This window comes from Akebia trifoliata, chromosome 14 (genome assembly GCF_017979445.1).
Source record: "Akebia trifoliata isolate Shusen 1 chromosome 14, ASM1797944v1, whole genome shotgun sequence".
Lineage (NCBI taxonomy): Eukaryota > Viridiplantae > Streptophyta > Magnoliopsida > Ranunculales > Lardizabalaceae > Akebia > Akebia trifoliata.
In genome coordinates, this window is record NC_141388.1 from 17,447,199 (window position 1) to 17,467,827 (window position 20,629).

The 20,629-nt window shown below is 33.7% G+C and overlaps 2 long non-coding RNA genes across 2 annotated transcripts; both read left to right on the forward strand.

Moving 5' to 3' along the window:
- The first annotated feature begins 55 nt into the window (after positions 1 to 55).
- On the forward strand, positions 56 to 2,169 carry LOC147386476 (uncharacterized). Its single transcript, XR_015172027.1, has 3 exons — positions 56 to 187; positions 1,308 to 1,725; positions 1,816 to 2,169. It is a non-coding gene; the product is annotated as an uncharacterized LOC147386476 (long non-coding RNA).
- Positions 2,170 to 3,270: 1,101 nt separating this feature from the next.
- Positions 3,271 to 6,929, forward strand: LOC147386477 (uncharacterized). Its single transcript, XR_015172029.1, has 5 exons — positions 3,271 to 4,062; positions 4,179 to 4,439; positions 4,861 to 5,877; positions 6,250 to 6,427; positions 6,603 to 6,929. It is a non-coding gene; the product is annotated as an uncharacterized LOC147386477 (long non-coding RNA).
- The last annotated feature ends 13,700 nt before the right edge of the window (positions 6,930 to 20,629 follow it).

Below are 20,629 nucleotides of genomic sequence, written 5' to 3' on the forward strand. Positions count from 1 at the left end.
TTTCTAACAAGGTATTTCTTTTTTTTTTTTTCAATCTACCCTATTGCAACAGGGCTTGGGTCAATCTTGTTTCAGAATCAGAACAGTGGGACAATGTTGTAGCCTGCATTGGTGAGACAACTGTTTTGGCTGCAAAAAGATATGGCTTGAAGAATGTATACTACCCCTCTAACTCTGGTCTTGAAGGGTATATCTCTCAATCATTGAAAGTCAATTAACTGAAAATTCTACCATCTATGAATATTATTCTAGCATTTACCACACTAATTGTATGCAAAATGTACAAATGCTAATGCATCTAGACATCTAGATGTGTCACACATACTTTCTTATAGATTTATATTTGCTGCTAATGGGAGCATTTTCAAATACTAGATGGTACCGGTCAGGAAAGCTTACCTGTGTCCTTACCATTAATATGAAAATGAAAGTGTCCCTGCTATATCTTTTTCTTATGAATAGAAACTTGTCTATTGATGATCCTTCAACAGAACCATGGCTTTTGTTGGTTGACGTACGTTCGTATTTTTCTTATTACATCAATCTACATTCTTCTTGTTACAACATCTTCTCTGCTATACTGAATCTATGAGTATTTAGGTTCTTAAAGTATAAATGGTCTTGCTGCCATCTTAAAAAATTTATCCTTTTTAACTTGCTTTAGGCAAGTTGGTCACTTAGCACTCCTTAAACACACCTCCATAAATTTCTCAATGGTCTGTAATTAAACAACCATCAGAATATACATTCCTTCTCACCTGCATTCATTTGTTTAGAATTTGTTGCTATATTCTTGGTATGTTTGTATCTTTTACACACCTTCTTAATGAAAATTTGTTTAAAGGCTCATTTGGATAAAATTTGTTTGGCTAATCTTTTTTCTAGAAATAAATTTTTCAAAGGACCTGTTTAGGCTAAAAAAGTTTTCTTATAAAAATACTACACTGTTATCCATTTGATTCTCAGATTCTTGGATTCTCGCATTGCATTTTTATAGTGCTATGTAGCATAATTATGCTTGCTCTGGTAACGCACATCCTTCCTGTTATTTTTTCTATTTCATTCAATAGATAATATCTTAAACACTACTATACTGGTTTTGTTCATTTTGGACATGCATTACCTTCATAGCAGATGCTTCTCAACTTGTTCATCATGCTTCATTTTGGACATGCATTACCTTCATAGCTCTTGAAATTCACATACTTTGTAATGAAAGACTATCATGATGATTCAACCTACACTTAGGTGAAAGTACCGATGCAATCTCCTTCAAATTTGAACTAATAATTATCTACAAATGCCAGATTGCTTTCACATGTCTAGTATATCCCTGCTTGGTTCTTGCTTATATGGGTGAAGCTGCATTTCTTTCAAGACACCATGAAGATATTAAGAGAAGCTTTTATAAAGCCATACCAGGCAAGAATTACTGAAGGACCCATACAGTTTAGCCTACCATGTGCCCCAACTCTTCTTATTAATTTCATTATCTTGTTGTGCAGAACCTGTGTTTTGGCCAGTCTTCATTGTAGCCACTTTTGCAGCCATAGTGGGAAGTCAGGCTATTATATCTGCTACATTCTCTATGCGTGAAGATTGTTCATACTTCAAGTAAAATATACGGGCAGATATACATCCCAGAGATCAATTGGATTCTAATGTGTCTGTGTTTGGCTGTCACGGTCGGATTGAGGGACACAAACATGATGGGCCATGCTTATGGTACAAATCAGAGTTGGTTATAAGTTGTGTCATTTTTTTTTCCAAAACCATATTTTAGTTTATTGGCTGATACTTTTGCTCTGTTGGCAGGGCTTGCAGTCACAACTGTAATGCTTGTGACAACTTTCTTGATGTGTTTGGTGATGATAATCGTCTGGAAGCAAAGAATAATCACTGCCATTGTGTTTCTAATGATTTTCGGATCTATCGAGTTCTTATACATCTCAGCATCCTTCATCAAGGTTCCCGAAGGCGGGTGGATCTTGCTCACATTATCTTTAATCTTCATGGGCATCATGTATGTGTGGAACTACGGCACATTGAAGAAACACCAATTTGATTTGGAGAACAAGGCTTCAATGAAGAGAATATTGGCATTAGGTCCTAATAGACATGGTCGTGTTCGACTTATTATTTTGTTGTACTTGTCTCTTAACTAATTTGATTTACTAAGTAATTGAGTTTAATTGACAAGTTGTATAAAAATAGGTATTTAATTACAAATAATTTTAAAATAAAATAAAAAAATAAATCTTATTAGCAGTGGCCATTACCGCCACTATAAGCATTCAAAATTGTATTTATAGCTATGGTAAAAAACTAATTAGCGGCGGTTTTTAACCATCACCATAGATCTCACTCATATCTATTGCGATAGTAATACAGTATTAGCGGCGGTTTCAGACCGTTACTATAGGACTCACTTATATCTATAGCGACGGTAATACAATATATTAGCCGCGGTTTTTGACCGTCACTATAAGATCCACTCATAACTATAGCGACGGTAATACAATCTATTAGCGGTGGTTTTTGACCGCCACTATAGGGCTCATATGGCCTTTAGCGACACCGCCTATAGTGGCGTTACACGTGACCATCACTATTACTAATAGCGGCGGTTTTTTGCTATTTGCGACGGTTTTTGACCCCCGCTAAAAACCTCAAATTTTGTAGTGAATGCATCATGTTGAATGCGATGACCACTGTCCCAAAACTCAGTCCATTCTTACATTACCATATAAAAATTCTGAAATTTGAATAGAATCTATGCTTCTAATTGTTTTATTTAAAAAAACAAAAACACATTGTAGATTTGGTAATTTGCTTCTAATTGTTTCACTCTCTATTTGTTATTTTCGTAATAATCCTTGTTGTTTTGATAATTTATACTTATCTTTAAATGCTTTTGGTGGGATTTCATGATTTTCCTTGGAAACAACTCTATAGGGAGAAAGTTGTACCTGTGGTGGGAAAAGAGGATCACAGGCTTCAAGTACAGCGCGTTAGGCAAGGACCATAGAAAAGCTTCAGAGAAAAAAAAGTTTTGGTTAAAGCCCAACTAAAGCAAGCATAGGAATAATTGTCAGTGATATGATCAAGGTACTTCTTTTGGATCTTTTAATTAGTTTCTATACGTAATAAATCATTGATCATGGGAGAAGTTCACCCATGTCAACATCACTTCTTTATGGGTTCATGCTGTGAAAGAGTTGGTTCATTGAATCAGAAAAATGTAGGGTGAAAGCCCATGCCGGCCAGCATTACAATTTGAGGTTTGAAGGCCAAAAACGTCCCATAAATAAGGAAAGCTCATTCTTTGGATGTATTAAAATTGTGGGTAATGTTTCATCTTTGTTTCTTTGATTGTTGATATATTGGGATATTAGAGATAATAAGGCCTTGATTAGATGACATGTCACTTTTAGACTCTCAATCATCTTCAAAAAATCCCCAAGGCCCATTTGGATTTTCTTTTTTGAACCAAAAGTCCTTTTGTGCAAAATAAAAGTCATTTTATTTTCATTCATATCTTAAATAATCTTCTTTTGTTAAGATTTGCAGATTAAACAACTTCCCCTAGATGCATTGGTTGATTTGGACTGATTGAACTTTTGCATTTTCTATATACATCTTCTCCAGCATGTGTTTTTGTTTGACTTGTTTTTGACAGACAAGTTGGTTTCTAGGCCTTTGCATGTTGGTTGATATTCAACAGTACAAAAAAGAGGATGCTTCTCAAAAACTATCATTATATCCATGTAAATCGACACTCTTGCATCTGTTTCTACTTTTATGTACATGGATGCATGCACATATTTATGCAGGTCTAATGTATGTGCTAATATTGGATGAATCTGTATGCTTTTGTTTGCATTATTTGTGTTGTATTTAGTTAATCTAAATATCTAACCGAATAACAATTTAGTGAGATGAATTGGACTGACTGAATTTTTGCATTTATTTCCTTTGTCAATGCAGTTAAGTATGAAACTTGTCTTGAAAATGGAACCTTGGTTTCAAAATCTGAAGGAGTGGAGTTCATAGTCAAAGATGGTTTGTTTTTAATACCCAATCTCTCGTCTAATGCAAGTTCTCTAATTATTTGTATGAACAATTCTGATTGAGTTTGTGTTCGTGTTTTTAATATCTTTGACTATCAATAAATTCAGCATTTACATATAAAGAATATTATTGAATTGAGGATGCTAAGATGGATGAGTGGCAAAACTAGCAAAGGAAAAGTTAGAATTGAACGGTTTTGAGGCATCCTAGGTGTATCTTAGTCGATGCTTTTAAAGGTGGTATGGTATGCACACTTTAAGGTGAGGCAAACCCAAGATGCCCTGGAACTAAGGTGAAAGGCATACAAACATCCTTGGTGAACTATTGTTGGGTGACCAGCTGTGACAATCAACCCTGGCTATCAAAAGGTAACCTCTCCAGTGACATGTACTGCTGTTGTTTCTGTCTGGTTCACTAGGTGATTCCCCCAATAATTGGGCAAAATGTAAACTATTGAGCAACATGAAAATAACTGTCTGGTTCACTAGGTGGGCCAGATTCCCAATAAGATCTTAGTGGCAATCTCGCATGGTGGTCACTAACCTGATGTTGCCTTACCCCTTCATACACACGTCTTGGTGTATGCTGATGCTTATTTTCGCTGAGTGTCCAGATACATAGGGGTTTACTTTGACATCTGCATTCACTAGTAAAGCTTCTACATGGAAATGCAGGAAAAAACAGACTTTTCTGTTGAGCACAGAGGCTATCACATGATACTGCATTTAAATCAAGCGATTCTGGTTGGTGCTTATTGAATTTGGTGTTACTATTTTCTAATTCATGCAGATAATACCAAAATTGTGGCCAGCCTTATGTTTCTTGGGCTGACCAGCTCGTAGAGGTGGCCTAGGTGCATTGCCAATTGTTTATTGAAAGGCTCAAACTTCAGTGCAGCATGCCTTTATGTGGTGATTATTTAAATTGGGCACTGTTCTATATTGTTAAACTGAAGCTAACTGGCGTTTCTACGTCACTGTTAAGGAGGATACATGTTAAAAAAATTGTATTAATGAAATTTTCTTTTGAAAGTAAAATTAGATTACTTTTTCTCCTCTCTCTTTTCCTTAAATCTGTTTTTTTTTCCCTTTATTTCTTCATTGCTAGAATGCCCAAAGTGATCATATTTTTAGCATTTGCATTACAAAAGATTGTGTTTGGTGCATTGTTATGAATTTCTAATATTATTTGGATTCTTCTCCACCATCCAAAAACTATTTGAAGGATAGAGGTACATGAATTTCTTATGATTTTATTTGCAAATTTTTTCTCTGCTGCTGTGTGCGCTTTCCCATTGCATGAAAATAAAATATGGGAAGAAAAGGAATACCTGCATAGGTTTTACATTTTTTATGTTTCGCATATACACCTTACAACAATCCATAAACTTTTATACTATCTAACATAATATATTTTGTTGTGGTTCCAGGCTGATAGAGACCTTTTGATGCAAAGCAGAAACAAAAACAGAATAGGGGAAGAATTCAAGAATGATACCCATGAAATTGAAATTAGCCATGATAATCAGTATGAAAAAAAACTCCTTAAGCAAAAGAAAATAAGTAGCTATCCTAAGCAAAAGAAAATAAGCATGCACACTAAAAAATATCTTGCAAGGATTTTCTCAAATGTGTTATTTTGCATCAGAATTTGGATTCTTCAAAGAAATTTTCCATTTTATGACTTCATCAACTATGATATTTATAGTTTTGAAAATCGCTGATAGAATTACTTTCTGTTCTTTTGCAGATTAAGGGCTCTGGGGATTCTATGTTTGTGCAGTCTTTAAAGGGTGATCCTTTTAGGGTGAGTGTTGTGTTCTATTATCTAGGGTCACAACTACTCGCACCAATTTCAAAAAAATTCTTATAAAACCATTTTATGCTTTCTTGCTTCATATGGTGGTTTCTCTTGTTTTGCATATGGAGAAGTTTTTATCTCGTAGAGACCTTGTCTTCCCTCGTCATAATGAAGATGGTTTGCTAGTTTTTTTGAGTACTTTAGGTGATCCTTACATGGTTAGTTAAGATCTCAACAAAATTTGCTTTTATTTTGGCCCAGTAGTTTTCAATGAGGAATCTGTACTGACATGGATAAATATATTCTTCGCAATTATTTTGGCCAAATATTGGCATTTTTCCTATCTAGCTTACTCACTATTTTCATTCTTGCATTCAGAAAGGCCTGCAATTCCATATTGACATTCTTATCCGATGACTTTGATCTTGCAAACTCTAATCGAGGAGACCAGTACAAATCTATCAGGAATAATGTAGTAATTTCTCGAGGTGCAAGCATCACCAGAATCTTGGTAGCTTCATTAGTTGGGGCACTCCCAAGTTCTCAATTAGAAGTGGTAAGTACTCTTGAGCACATGTTATTGTTCTCTCTATCTATTGTCTCTTCATAAGGCTAAATATGTCAAAATGATTTCCACGGTTTGAAAATTATTCTTGCTAAAAATCAACTTTTGACTCATCTCCATTTACGGTAAGTGAGCTTCGTTTTTTTTTTTTTTTTTTTTCCATCAGGTAACATATGCATTATCTCTGGTGAGGGCATATGGGATAAAGGCATTAGATTGGGTTATGGAGATCGTTTAATTGATTCTATCAACAGCCGTGACTGAGGTGGAGTGATTAAGATTTCTACAAGCCTTATCAAAAGCAGCAACAGGGGGCGATATTTCTGCTCTAACAATTTCAATTGAAGAGCTATCAGATGTTTGTCATCGCAATAAAGGAGTTCAAGAGATTGTTCAGGGAGTTTTGAGGCCACATGAATTGAATTTTGTACCTATGACTCATTGTAACTCCTTTTGTATATAAATTAATGTGATAGAGAATTTCGATGTTTTCTATTTGGGTCTATTTTAACCGCGGGTAATAGGTGTGTAAAAAAAAAAATTTTAAATTAATTTTTATTTATTTTTTAATGTTTAGACATCGGTTTGTAATCGATGCCTAAAGTCTAAGACTTAGGACATCACTCTTATAGACATCAGATTTTAAATCAATGTCTAAGATTTTTTTTTTAATCTAAATACATATTTGAAACAGTTTTAAGCTATTCCAAATCTGAGTTTTGGAACGGTTTTGACTGTTCCAAATCCTAAGATCTAGAACGACTTCCAGCCGTTTAAATTCATTAACGACGCCTCGATTAGAAACAGTCTACAAGCCATTTCATAATGGCTTAGGAACGGTTATAAACTGTTCCTAATTGCCTTATTTGTTGTAATAATTAGAAGTCGTTTCTAAATCGTAATCTACTTGTTTTAACCCTCACCAAAGCAAAGAAAGAAGGTCATTCTCTCATTCTTACATGAACGAAGGACGGAAATAGTTCAAGAGAAAGGGAAAATTTCTCGAAAAGCTACGAAAATCCAATCGTTTCTTGCCGAAGTTAGGGTTGACGAAGATTATCAATTTCTGGGAGAAAATCCATTTCGTTCCTCAATGTCGATCGATTCTTTGTCTAAGATCTGCATAACTTATGGCCGGGATTGTCGAAATCCCTTCGTTTCCCATGTAAGATATTGTTTTCTTTCAATTTTCTCTTCGATTTATCATTTTCTATGATTTTGGAACCATATTACGCGATTCTTAGTTAGATCTGATTTGATTTACATGTGTTTTTTCCTACAATGTTTTTGGCTTCGAAATTTGTTCAGAAAATTAGTTTGTGTCTACAAATCAGGTCTTCTTTGGCGTCTATGGTGGATTTCGTTCAAGGATTGGCTAGGGTTTCATTTTTATTATATTTTTAACTTAAATGTGCAATTCGAATGAAGATTTAGTGCTTTTAGTTTGGATTTTTTTTTCTGATTTTTAATTAATGCTGTGGAGTTCTTCAATTTGCAATGATCGATATGAGACACTAAAATATTGAAATGAAATATCCCTTGTATTTTTAGTAAACAAAAATCTATTTTGACCTTTCAATTGTAGGGATGTTGCCAATGACAATGACTTTGAAGGAATGTTTGTTCTTTAATTTCTATTATTAAGTTTTGTTTTAGGATCCTATTGAAAAAAATTTGTAGAGTTTATGCTTGATACAAACCCAACCGATACACTAAACATACCTAGATGTTAATGGTATGAAAAGTTAAGCCTATATTTCTTTGGCATATGAGCTCTTTGGGCTCGTAAGATCCCACCACTCCCCAGCCGCGTTGGAGGTCCAACATTTCTTGAAGAACCCTCCTCATAAGATGACACGTGACTTTTTGTGTGTTTATTTCACGCCCCTACATGTTCATTAATGTTTGAGATACCTCCTTGGAGACACTACGTGTAATCTAAAGGAGAAGGTTCTAACAAATTTTTGAAGCGAGATGTGTGCTTCAAAGATTTTTCCATGCATTGTTCCTGCCCACTTTGTGGTGGCTTTCACTCTAGTACCCTCTTTTTGGGCCATCGCGTGGCATCGTAATAAAAAAACAACTTTTTTTTTTTTTGAAAAAGAAAAGCATCTTGTATCTTTGACGATTAAAAAACACTACTTTTTCATTTGTGACAAAAAAAAAAACCTTTTTATTCCCCTTTTTTCACAAGAAAAAAATAAAAATTAAACACTTTTTTATTTTTTCAATGTGGGATTTGATACATAATAGAATTTGGTAATTCATAAATGTAAACATATGGGATTTGATGATAATAACTTGATTTTATGAATTTTCATTATATATATATTTCTTAACTTTTAGTATATTTTTTATCTTTTATTTCTCGTTTTTTTCCTATTTTCAACGTTTTTTCCAAAGTTTACCCTTGCTGTTTTAAACCTGTACTCCGACTTTGTGACTATGACAGGTAGTCCTCTCCCTAGGTTGCCCCTTTCACTAACGTTCTTGATGCCCACTTTGTGGCGGCTTTCATTCTAGTACCCTTATTTTTTGGGGCACCAGGTAGACCTTTCCCCAAGTTGCTCCTCTTGAGCACTGAGCCTACAATGTGGTCTTGCCTCTGATACCAAATGATACCAACTGAATTAATATACCAAAAATACCTAGGTGTTAATGGTGAAGAAAGTTAAGCTCATTTATCTTTGGGATCGTAACAATGCTATTGAGATGTAATGTTTTAATGATTCCTCACTTAAAATAATTAAGGAAGAAATGATAAATTTATCTTTTAATATTATTTCTAAACGTGTTCAAATGACTGATAGGTAGATTTAGTCGAACAATCTATTTTTGTAATTAATCTTGAAATAATGGGAACTTACTATGTGAAAATACACAAAATTCGACGATTTTAAACCATCGAATTAGGTACCTATTCGTCGGTCGTGACCGTTGAATTGGTCAGTCAAATTGGGCCTTGTCGAAAATAAATTCGATAGTGTTAAGCCATAGATTTTCATAAATTCGACACTCTAAAAATGTCGAATCTGGGATTTTTAACATAATTTCGACAAGTAGAGGCCGTCGAATATGGCATTTTAACCATATTTTCAACGATTTGAGACCGTCGAATTATTTTAAACCACACCATCCCAATCAGCACTATTTTAAGTGCCCAAATACTTTTTCTTCAACCTATACCTGCAAAAAAAAATCACATTCATATCCACTTACATCCACATCCACATCCACATTCACGTCCCATCCACTCTCATCCCCATCCATTCACATCCCATCCACACCAATTAACATTCAATTCATAGTATCAAAAAATAATAAGATTTAAAAAAATGATTTAATATGTTACAAAAAAAAAAATTTACTTATCTAAGTAATATAAGTCAGTTACATGTGAAAATGTGTTATCGAAATATTAAGAGAACATAAGTCTCTCAAAATACACGAAAGTGGCTCCTAGGCCATTTAATCACCTCACCACAAAGAATATCAAATAAAGTTCCTTGGAGTCCAGCTCTATCCATTAACTCAGCTGAAGAGTCAATGATCTCATCGATACAAATTGAATAATACTCCATATCTAGCTTCTCAAGATCTACCAGTGTTCCTTTGGCGTAAATCACATTCCTTCTAAAGTTCATCAATAAGCATACCTTGCCACTATTCAATGATGGTATGGTTCTACTACTGGTTATTTACCTCCTCGCCTATTAGGAACTGTGGAATCTGATGTCGCCTATAAAATAAAATAATTGTTTATGATTAGATATGTAAGCTAAAACCCATCATTTATATGAATTAAATATTAATGAAAAATTAAATGAAGAATCTCTAAAACTAAGGTGTTTTTACATCTTACTTGAATAGAAGGACCTCCAACTTTAAATGTAGATGATTTTTTCTTCTTGTCCTTGTTCTTCTTCTTATTTTTCATTAGTGTATGAACTAGTTCAGTTAAGTTAATTATGTCACTTTCAAACTTATCCGTATTATTCCGATTTTGAGTTGTATAACATCCCCATACCTCTTACCCTACCTTTTCCATCTTTCCCAAACACCTATGCACAACTACGATTAATATAATATATGTAAATAAAAAATCAAAATTAAATAATATAAGTCATACATACAATGGAAATAGGATCATGGTCGATATCTTTATGGGTAAAGCTAGGATCTTCTTTAATACGATTGTTTAATTGACCCTATAAAACAATAAAAACATAAAGATGATAAGTAATTTTTTCAAAATAAAAATAAAAAATTTAACCATAAAAATGGCATCACTTACGAGGGATTTGGCAAGCTCAAGAGTGAGAGTGCTATCATCACTCCTTGTATGACTATCGATGAAGAGCTCTGTTCTTGTGGGTTGCCGACCACCCGTCTTATGCTTTTTCTGTTTCAATAAAAAAATAAAACATATAAGAATTAAAAAAAATACAAATCATTTCCAAGCTATTAAAAAGCCAAATAATGGTAACAAATCATCATTGACTCTACAATATGATCAATAACAACAAATACTTGCATGGTCCAACCATTCCTTCATTCAAGTGGAAACTAGTGTAGCAACCACTAGTTGTAGACACCCCATTTTTGTACTCACCTAATTAATCAACTCGTCAACCCGATCGCAACGATTCTCAATGATGGATGTTTATTCCAATACTCTATTTTGTTACTAGATATATTTTAGAAATCCGGATGAGGTATCTCGAACTAACAAAACTGTAGAAGCGACACTACGCTAGGAAAATATAACCCCAGAAGATTAGAAATCATCATTTTTCAAAATAAAAAGAAGCTTCACGATAAAAATCACTAAAAAATGATCAAATTACCAAAATAGCCCAAATCTTAAAATATCTCTAGAACACACATTACGCTTAGGAAAATCCTTTCAAACACATAAAGCAACAAATACAAACCAAATAAATCATTTTATCAATTTTCACAGAATTTGACAAAATTACGAAAATGCCCCTCATAAAGTTCACGACAATTTGACACAAAAAATATCATAAATAACACAAACCAATATTTTCATTGAATTCCTTACGAAAAATCGATTCTAAAACATCCTATAACATAAAAAATCGACTTAAAATGCGAAAAGTCTTTTCCGAGGGTAAAATGGTAATTTCACAATTTTTATAATTAAAATTTTCAAAATTAATAAATAAAATATTAAATAATTAAAGTGAAACATTAATAAAATTAATTTAAAATTTTAAACTAAAAAAATCGATCAATCAGGCTCTCAGGCAAAATTGTTGAGGGTTGCCAAAATATTTCTTCAAAGACCCCTCCATTTGGGGGTCCAAAGAATTAAAGATATAATAGAGGGGGATTCTCCAAAAAATTAAAGTCAATCAAGCAAGACTAAAGTCAAGATATTAAACTCAATCAAGTAAGACTAAAGTCAAAATTAAAGTCAATCAAGTAAGACCAAAGTCAATATATTAAAGTCAATCAAATAAGATTAAAGTCAAATCTTAAAATCAATCAAATAAGACCAAAAGTCAAAACCCTAATAGAGTTCTAATTAAATAATAACTCTATTTAATAGAATTCTAATTAAAATATAACTCTACCTAAAATAATTCTAATTAAAATACAACCTTGCCTAATAGAATTCTAACTAAAAGAATTATAATAAAACACTAATTCTATCTAAACAAACTCTTAAAAAAATCTATAAATAGGGGTCCTCACACCCTATTTTCGTATCAAATAAAAAATCCTAAGAGAAGTAGGTCAAAAAGCTTCCCTAGTCTCCCATAAACCCTAATTTTGAAGTCCCAACTCCTTACCTAACACCCATACTTCGATTTTAGCTTTAAAAATACCTAGAAATCCTTCAAAAACGCCTCAAAATCCATAAACAAATCCGAAGAATCCAGATCTAAGGAAGAGATACCTCACCTCGGAGATAAGAAATCAGATCCGGAGACAGAAAGAAGCGATGAATACTGTACAAGGAGTTACTCTGTCAGATCTGAGGGAACAAAAATGTTATCTTCGAAAATGTATAAAATTCTTAATTTTTTATCATTACTTAGGTCTTTTAGCGATGTAGTTTATTTGAAAATTAGTAAAGACTGGCGTTTGCCGGGCGGGGTTGGTGCTTAACACCTTTCAACCCTGTAACATGATTCCTGGACCCGTATTTTTCTTTCGTAGATTAGTTTATTTACCTTTTAGAGTCAAAGTTTGGTTCCTAACCCGTAATAACTAGGTAGCGACTCCCAAACCTCAAAGGTCAAAAGTGGATCCGTACACCCCGTGGATTAAGGGTGCTTTCAGTGGCGACTCCACTGGGGACTATGCAGGATCAGACTTGAAAAATCCGAAGTATGAGAGCATTGCCAAGATGACCTAGTTTTTTGTTCATTTAGTTCGATTTATTTTATTTATTTTTGTGGCTTGATTGTGGATGATTTTTGGTATTGTATTTTTATCCAATTAAGGGTCACTTTTTGATGACCCCTAAATAATGAAATATTCAAATTGACATATGAAAAGGATGGAATGATGAAGGTTAGGACAACAATGTTAAAATATTTTTACAAAATATTCTAGTGAGAATTAAATCTGGGCACCTATTAATAAAATGTAGATCCCATCGACTAGATTAATTTAGAACCTGAATTCACTCGATTTTGTTATCGAGAGTCTTGGATATCATCGATGCAAGTTCAATATGTAAATCTGGAATTGTTGCTAAATGAAGGTTGGGACAGCAAAGTTAAAACGTTTTTATAGAATATTTTAGTCAGAATTAGGTATGGGCATCTCTCAATAAAACGTAGATCCCATCGATTAAATTAATTTAAAATCTAAATTTACTCAATTTCATTATCGGGAGCCTTAGATATCATCGATGCAAGTTCAATCTGTAAATCTGGAATTGTTGCTGAATGAATATTGGGACAATAATGTTAAAATATTTTTATAGAACATTCTAATAAGAATTAAGTCTGAGAACCTTTAATAAAACGTAGATCTCATCGAGTAGATTAATTTAGAAACTGAATTCACTCAATTTCGTTATCGGGAGCCTTGGATATGATCAATACAAGTTCAATATGTAAATCTGGAATTGTTGCTGAATGAAGGTTGGGACAGAAATGTTAAAACATTTTTACAGAACATTCTAGTCAGAATTAGGTCTGGGCACCTGTTAATAAAATATAGATCCCATCGAGTAGATTAAGTTAGAATTTGAATTCACTCGATTTCATTATCGGGAGCATTAGATATCATCGATGCAAGTTCAAATTGTATTTTCCTAATTCACAGAAATTCCGAATTTATCTAGTGTTAACACAGTTAATGTTCCTGAGAGCGAGCTCATTTGGCACTAGAATCTTTCTCTTTGATTTTCTTTTGGGCTGTGTTTCTAATTTTTTTTTATAATTAAAAAAAAAAAGAGGGTTCATCGCTCCTCATCTCAACAATTATCATTCTATCATCAATGTAACATCTATTAGAATCTCGATTTATTTTGGATCACCCAAAAGTGATCATTAATTGGACCTTAAAAATTATAAAAATTATGCCTATTGCAATGTTTGGGTTTGATCAATTATTCTATGCCATGATCATTAATTGATTTGCCATTGATCTTGATTAGATATATGGTTGATGTGCTTATTAGTGATCTTAATGATGTTATTGGATTGATATTTATTTTGGCTAATATTCATATGGTATCAATGTGTGATGGTATGATCAGGCACATGGGCCCATTTGTTTGAAAAGGCCCCGGGCACACCCCATCCTATTTTGCACACACCACATGCACGTTTACTATTTTGCAAGCTTGCATCTCCCATATAACCAACGTGGCACTAATACGTGGCCCGGTCTCTTTGGAGATACGACGTCATTCATGAAAACCATAACTCTAGTCACGTACCTTAGGGTATATCAAACTCGGGCATCAGTACCGTCTGATCAAGTGACTCTGAAAGGTATATCGATGCACCCAGGCTAGAACGACCTGAGCCTTTGACATATTGTAAGCCACACAGTCACATGTCCCTTTGCCAACGCAGTACTAGTACGTGGTCGGTCCCCTCGTGGGATGCCAAACCATTTATGAAAACTACAACTCTTAACTCGTACCTGTAGGTATATCAAAGATAATCCAAATATATCAATTGTATTTCTTGGTCAAAATCAGTGCCTAAGCGAGATCCTGCCCCACTGTATCCTACTGTACGAGGAGGATAGACTACGTCTATTCTAGACGAGAGGTATTTAAGTGGGCCCTTGCTCAGCATCGTGCGTTACCTCTCAACTGGGGATCAAACTGGTTATTTTTTACTTCAGAGAAGTGAGTTGGAGTTTTGGATTATCGCCTATATGATATATCAAACCAAGTCACCACGTATAGTTTGATTGAGTACGCTCGAGAGGTATATATGTGTACTTGGGTAATGGTGGCCAGATAAAAATGTATTGCACGTAACAAACTTAGAGTCTAGAAACCTCCCCTATAGGTCACGACTCGAATTTATCATGGGTGTTCCCAGGTTGTTATTTGAATGAGACCTTGTGATTGATGAATGTATGTGAATGATGTATGAGATCAGAATGTATGATTGTCCTCAAGAATAAAAAATTTTACTTTTGGAAATTAAAATGGGTGCATCGACCCAATAAAGAATCCATTTCTTGCAATAATTCATAATGACCCAGTCCATCTCGATCCAACAATCATAATGGGCTGGGCCATTTAGATCAAAATAGAAATCAAATTCTTTTCTAAATTCGGGTAACGTCCCATTTTAAAAGAAGAAAAATATTTTCCAGAAGAAAAGTGTTTTTCAGAAAAATATTTTCCAAAAGAAAGAAAAGGAAGAAAAAGAAAATGTACCTTGGAAATTTTCTTTTTTGCATGGACTTTAAAAAATTACTAAAATGTATTTTTCTAAAAGAAAATAACTTACAAAAAAATAATCAGATTTGTGAAAGTTTTATTTAATGAAAACATTATTTGTCAATAATTTTCAAGAGTGCAATAAAATTATTTTTCTTCTGAATAATCATTGCACGAATTTTCAAGGTTCATTTAAAATGTTATCAAGGGGGTAATACTGGAATTGATTAAAATCACCTTCAATGAGGTTTATTGGTTATCATTGTACCTCAGCTCAATCGTCCATCATCTAACTAGGGTTATAAGTCTAATAAACGTTAATATCAAGTCAACAGTCAGAAATGACTTCAAAATTTCTCAACTTCGCCCAGTTATTTCTTGAAGATCATAGTGTTTCAGTCTTGCCGGTTATAAGCATTGTCTCAAATCCTCAGTCCATAATCAAGCCCATTGTGAGTAGCCTTGAGTTTTCATGAGTCATTTTGGTTAGCTCGAGTCCTTTTTTTTCAGCAAGGTCATGTTTTCTTTTTGAGTAGACTCTTTTTTCTGTTGAGTCGACTTAGATTGTCGAGTCATAGAGGTATCTGTCGCCCCTTCTGAATTTGATTAGATAAAGAAAATTTTTGAATACCTCGAACGCATTAACGAATTAACTAATAATCTGATAGATTTCTCTTCTGAACAAGAAAGATAAGAGTCGGAGCTCAACTTTTAATCAAGAAAGCAAAGGTCATTGACCTCGGAACAAAAAATAATTCCTAAAGAGATTCAAATAGAAACCATCCTATCTCTAGAGGAACACAAGGGGATAGTGAATTTTCTCAGAAATTTCAAAAAACTTGTTCGTGTAGGCCTATGAGGATATGTTAAGTGCATGCTTGGGTGTTGTCTGACATAGAATAGATACTAACTTGAGAAAATGAGATCAAGGAAGATGTTACAAAATGTATTAGTGCTACACTTCTCAAAATGGTAGAGCTCCCAGAATAGATTACCCTTCTCAGATTAATGACACAGTTGAAGCGGTATTGATCTCTGATAATGGGTCGTACATCAAAGCTTAGATTATCATTCTGTGTTCAAAGTTTAAGATTCGACATCACATTATCTCTCTACCATCCTCAGATTAATGGAAAGGTTGAAGCAGCCAATAAAATATCTCAAAACAATCATCAAGGAAATGTGTCAATCACACCAGGATTAGTTAGAGAAGTTACCATTCACACTAGGGGCGCATCATACTTCAATACAGTCTTCCACTAGAGCTATTCCCTACTTTCTAGTATATGATATAGAAGCAATCTTACCAATTGAAATGGAAATCTCGTATCTCAAGGCCTTCAAGGAAAATCAATTGTTAGAAATAAATTGGGTTAGTCAATGGTATAAATAATTAAACTTGATCAGAGAAAAACGATTAAGAGGTTTGTACCACTTGCAAGCTTATCAAAGAAGAATCGCCCGTGCGTTTGACAAAAAGATCAAGGCCCGTCACTTACAAGTCGGGGATTACGTACTTAAAGAAAATCGGACACCTATCTTTGACCCTAGAGAGAAGTTCAAACCAAATTGGGGTGGATCGTTCATCATCAAAGAAATATTACCCAAAAAAACTGTTAGACTTCAAGATCATGATGGAATCGAATTACTAGAACTAACCAACCTTGACCAGATCAAATGGTACTACATTTAAGGAGCCTATCTTTAACCGAATCAATTCATGTTACCCAGTTCAAAAGTTTAATATCTCCTTTCTCAGCCCTTTGCAGCATTATTTCAAAAATATAAAGTAAAAAAAAAAAAAAAAAAAAACCTTTTTATTTCTCAGTTCGATCACCTAACCTAGGGGAGGGAAAAATTCGAACTACGTTTTGATCTGATCCCAAAATTCTAGGGTACGTAGGCAACTTGAGAAGTTACTTCAAGCCCGATCACATCAAAATAAAAAAATAGATTCCCCGACAAAAAAAAAATCTAAAAGGAAAAAAAATCAAAAAGGAAAAAATATCATCCAAAATGGGGAAGAAAATTCAAGAAAAAAAGAAAACAAATTAAAAGGAAATGCCACACAAGGGGCATTTAGATTTTTGAGCCTCAAAATTCCTTTCTTTTTTATACCCAGCCCTAAGATTACCTATAAAAGTCCTTCTAAGTACCGTGCAAAAAGTCAAGAAAGATAGCAAAGCATGATCAGACAATAATTCCATAAGACTAAAAAAGCCTGCTAGGTTGAAAACTCGAAAAGGGGCGACTTAGGCAAAAATTAAGGCAAGCTCGTAAGGTTGAAAATCCGAAAGGACAACTTTGGCAACAATCAAAGCAAAGAAAAAAAGAAAGCACCTGAAAGGGCAATCTAGGCAAAAGTTAAAGCAATAAAGAAAAAATAAAAAAATCCCCGAGGAATTAAAAAGCTAAGAGCGATCCGAGCTGAAACATCAGAAGTCTGAATGATTAAGTTCAATACTTAGCTTAAACCAGATACAGATTCAGAAGTTACAAGTATCTTGTCTACGATCGATCTGAAAATTTTTACTTCCCCAAGTGAACCAAGGGAGAGAAAGGTGAATTCTATGACGAGTCTCAAAAGGAAATATTTTGTTCTTTTGAGCCTGACTCAAAATCTTTAATAAAATTAATCAAAATTAAAAGTTTGATCTTTATTGCGCTTGTGGTAATCAAATATTTCAAACCTTCATACAAGGGGCATTTTTTTTCCTCTAAATATGTAGTTTCCCCCCTTATACTAGGGGCATTTTTTGTTTTTTTCAAATTTTTGCATAATGTGTTCAATTATCTTCAATGTCATGTTTATTGTCAAACTAGGGGCATTTTGTTTTTGAGCAATGTTAATCCTAAAAGATAATGAGAACCCCAAACTTAAGGTTACCCTCTTGATAACAGTTTTTCGAAAAACCCTTGAGGTTCAAAAGAAATAAAAACTCAAGTTTTAAATTCATAAAACTTTTGGATAAACCTTGTGGTTCAAACAAAAGCATTTCAGACCTCACATTTGACTGTGCCCAGAGATTAACTAATAATTCATTTACCTAGAGTAGGAGATATGACAATATTTCGTTTCCAGATTCTTTTTTAGATCCATTCATTCTTGGATTCGATCATTATCTTCCAGATTCATTATCTTCCAAATTTATTCTTTGATTCATTTTAATCAGTCTTCTCCAAATTCATTCATTCTTTTCCAAAATTCATTCATTCCTCTACCAATTCTGCTCAGTTGTCGCCAAGGGTTAACTTGGATTTTGCTCAGTTGCCGCCAAGGGTTATCTTGGATTGTGCTCATATGCCGCCAAGGGTTATCTTGGATTTTGCTTAGTTGCCACCAAGGGTGATCTTGGATTTTGCTCAGATGCCGTTAAGGATTAACTTGAATTTTGCTCAATTATCGCCAAGGGTTAACTTGGATTTTGCTCAGTTGTAGCCAAGGGTTATCTTGGATTTTGCTCAGATGCCGCCAAGGGATAACTTGGATTTTGCCCAGTTGCCACCAAGGGTTATCTTGGATTTTTCTTAGATGCCGCCAAGGGTTAACTTGGATTTTGCTCAGTTGCCGCCAAGGGTTATCTTGGATTTTGCTCAGTTACCGCCGAGGGTTTTCTCGAAATTATACTCAGATTATGCTCAATTATGTTCAGTTTATGCTCAATTTATATTCATTTTATGCTCAAATTTTACTCAATTCCAACTTAAATCCTTTGAAATTTATCTCAGATTTTAAGTGCACACACTTGCACAGTTGTTACATCAGTCAAGGAGAATTTTCTAAAATTCAAGGATCTGACACTGCCAGTGAGAGCTCGCGCTAAAAGACCTGACATTTTTTTTTTAGTTCGGGATCTGAACATCCCGACGAATTGCTAAATCAGGCTTTAAAATGAAGTATCTCTAGTTTTGACATTCAGATATCGCACTATCTACCAAAATAGATTTGCTATCTAGTTTGCTTCAACCCTCTGCTAAAGAGGGGCATATGTAGACATCTCATTTTTGTACTCGCCTGATTAATCAACTCGTCAACTTAATCGCAACGATTCCCAATGATGGATGTTTATTCCAATGCTTTATTTTGTTGCTGGATATGTTTCAGAAATCCGAATGAGGTATCTCCTGACAAAATTGTAGAAACCATGCTACGCTAGGAAAATATAACCCCAGAAGATTAGAAATCATCATTTTTCAAATAAAAACAAGCTTCACGATAAAAGTCACGAAAAAATGGCCAAATTACCAAAATACCCTTAACCTTAAAATATCCCTAGAGCCCACATTACGCTTAGGAAAACCCTTTCAAACACATAAAACAACAAATCAAAATCAAATAAATCATTTCGTCAATTTTCATAGAATTTGACAAAATTATGAAAATACCCCTCATAAAGTTCACGACCATTTCACACAAAAAATTTCATAAATGACACAAACCAATATTTCCATTGAATTCTTATGAAAAATCGATTCTAAAACATCCTAAAACATAAAAAACCGACTTAAAACGCGAAAAGTCCTCTCCGAGGATAAAACAATAATTCCCAATTTTTATAATTAAAATTTTCAAAATTAATAAATAAAATATTAAATAATTAAAGTGAAACATTAATAAAATTAATTTAAAATTTTAAACTAAAAAAATCGATCAATCAGGCTCTCAGGCAAAATTGTTGAGGGTTGCCAAGATATTTTTTCAAGGACCCCTCCATTTGGGGGTCCAAAGAATTAAAGATATAATAGAGGGGGGTTCTCCAAAAAATTAAAGTCAATCAAGCAAGACTAAAGTCAAGATATTAAACTCAATCAAGTAAGATTAAAGTCAAAATTAAAGTCAATTAAGTAAGACCAAAGTCAATATATTAAAGTCAATCAAGTAAGACTAAAGTCAAAATCTTAAAGTCAATCAAATAAGACCAAAAGTCAAAATCCTAATAGAGTTCTAATTAAATAATAACTCTATTTAATAGAATTCTAACTAAAATATAACTCTACCTAAAATAATTCTAATTAAAATACAACTCTACCTAATAGAATTCTAACTAAAATACAACTCTAACTAAAAGAATTATAATAAAACACTAATTCTATCTAAACCCTTAAAAAAATCTATAAATAGGGGTCCTCACACCCTATTTTCGTATCAAATAAAAAATCCTAAGAGAAGTAGGTCAAAAAGCTTCCCTAGCCTCCCATAAACCCTAATTTTGAAGTCCCAACTCCTTACCTAACACCCATACTTCGATTTAGTTTGAAAAACACCTCGAAATCCATAAAAAATCCGAAGAATCCAGATC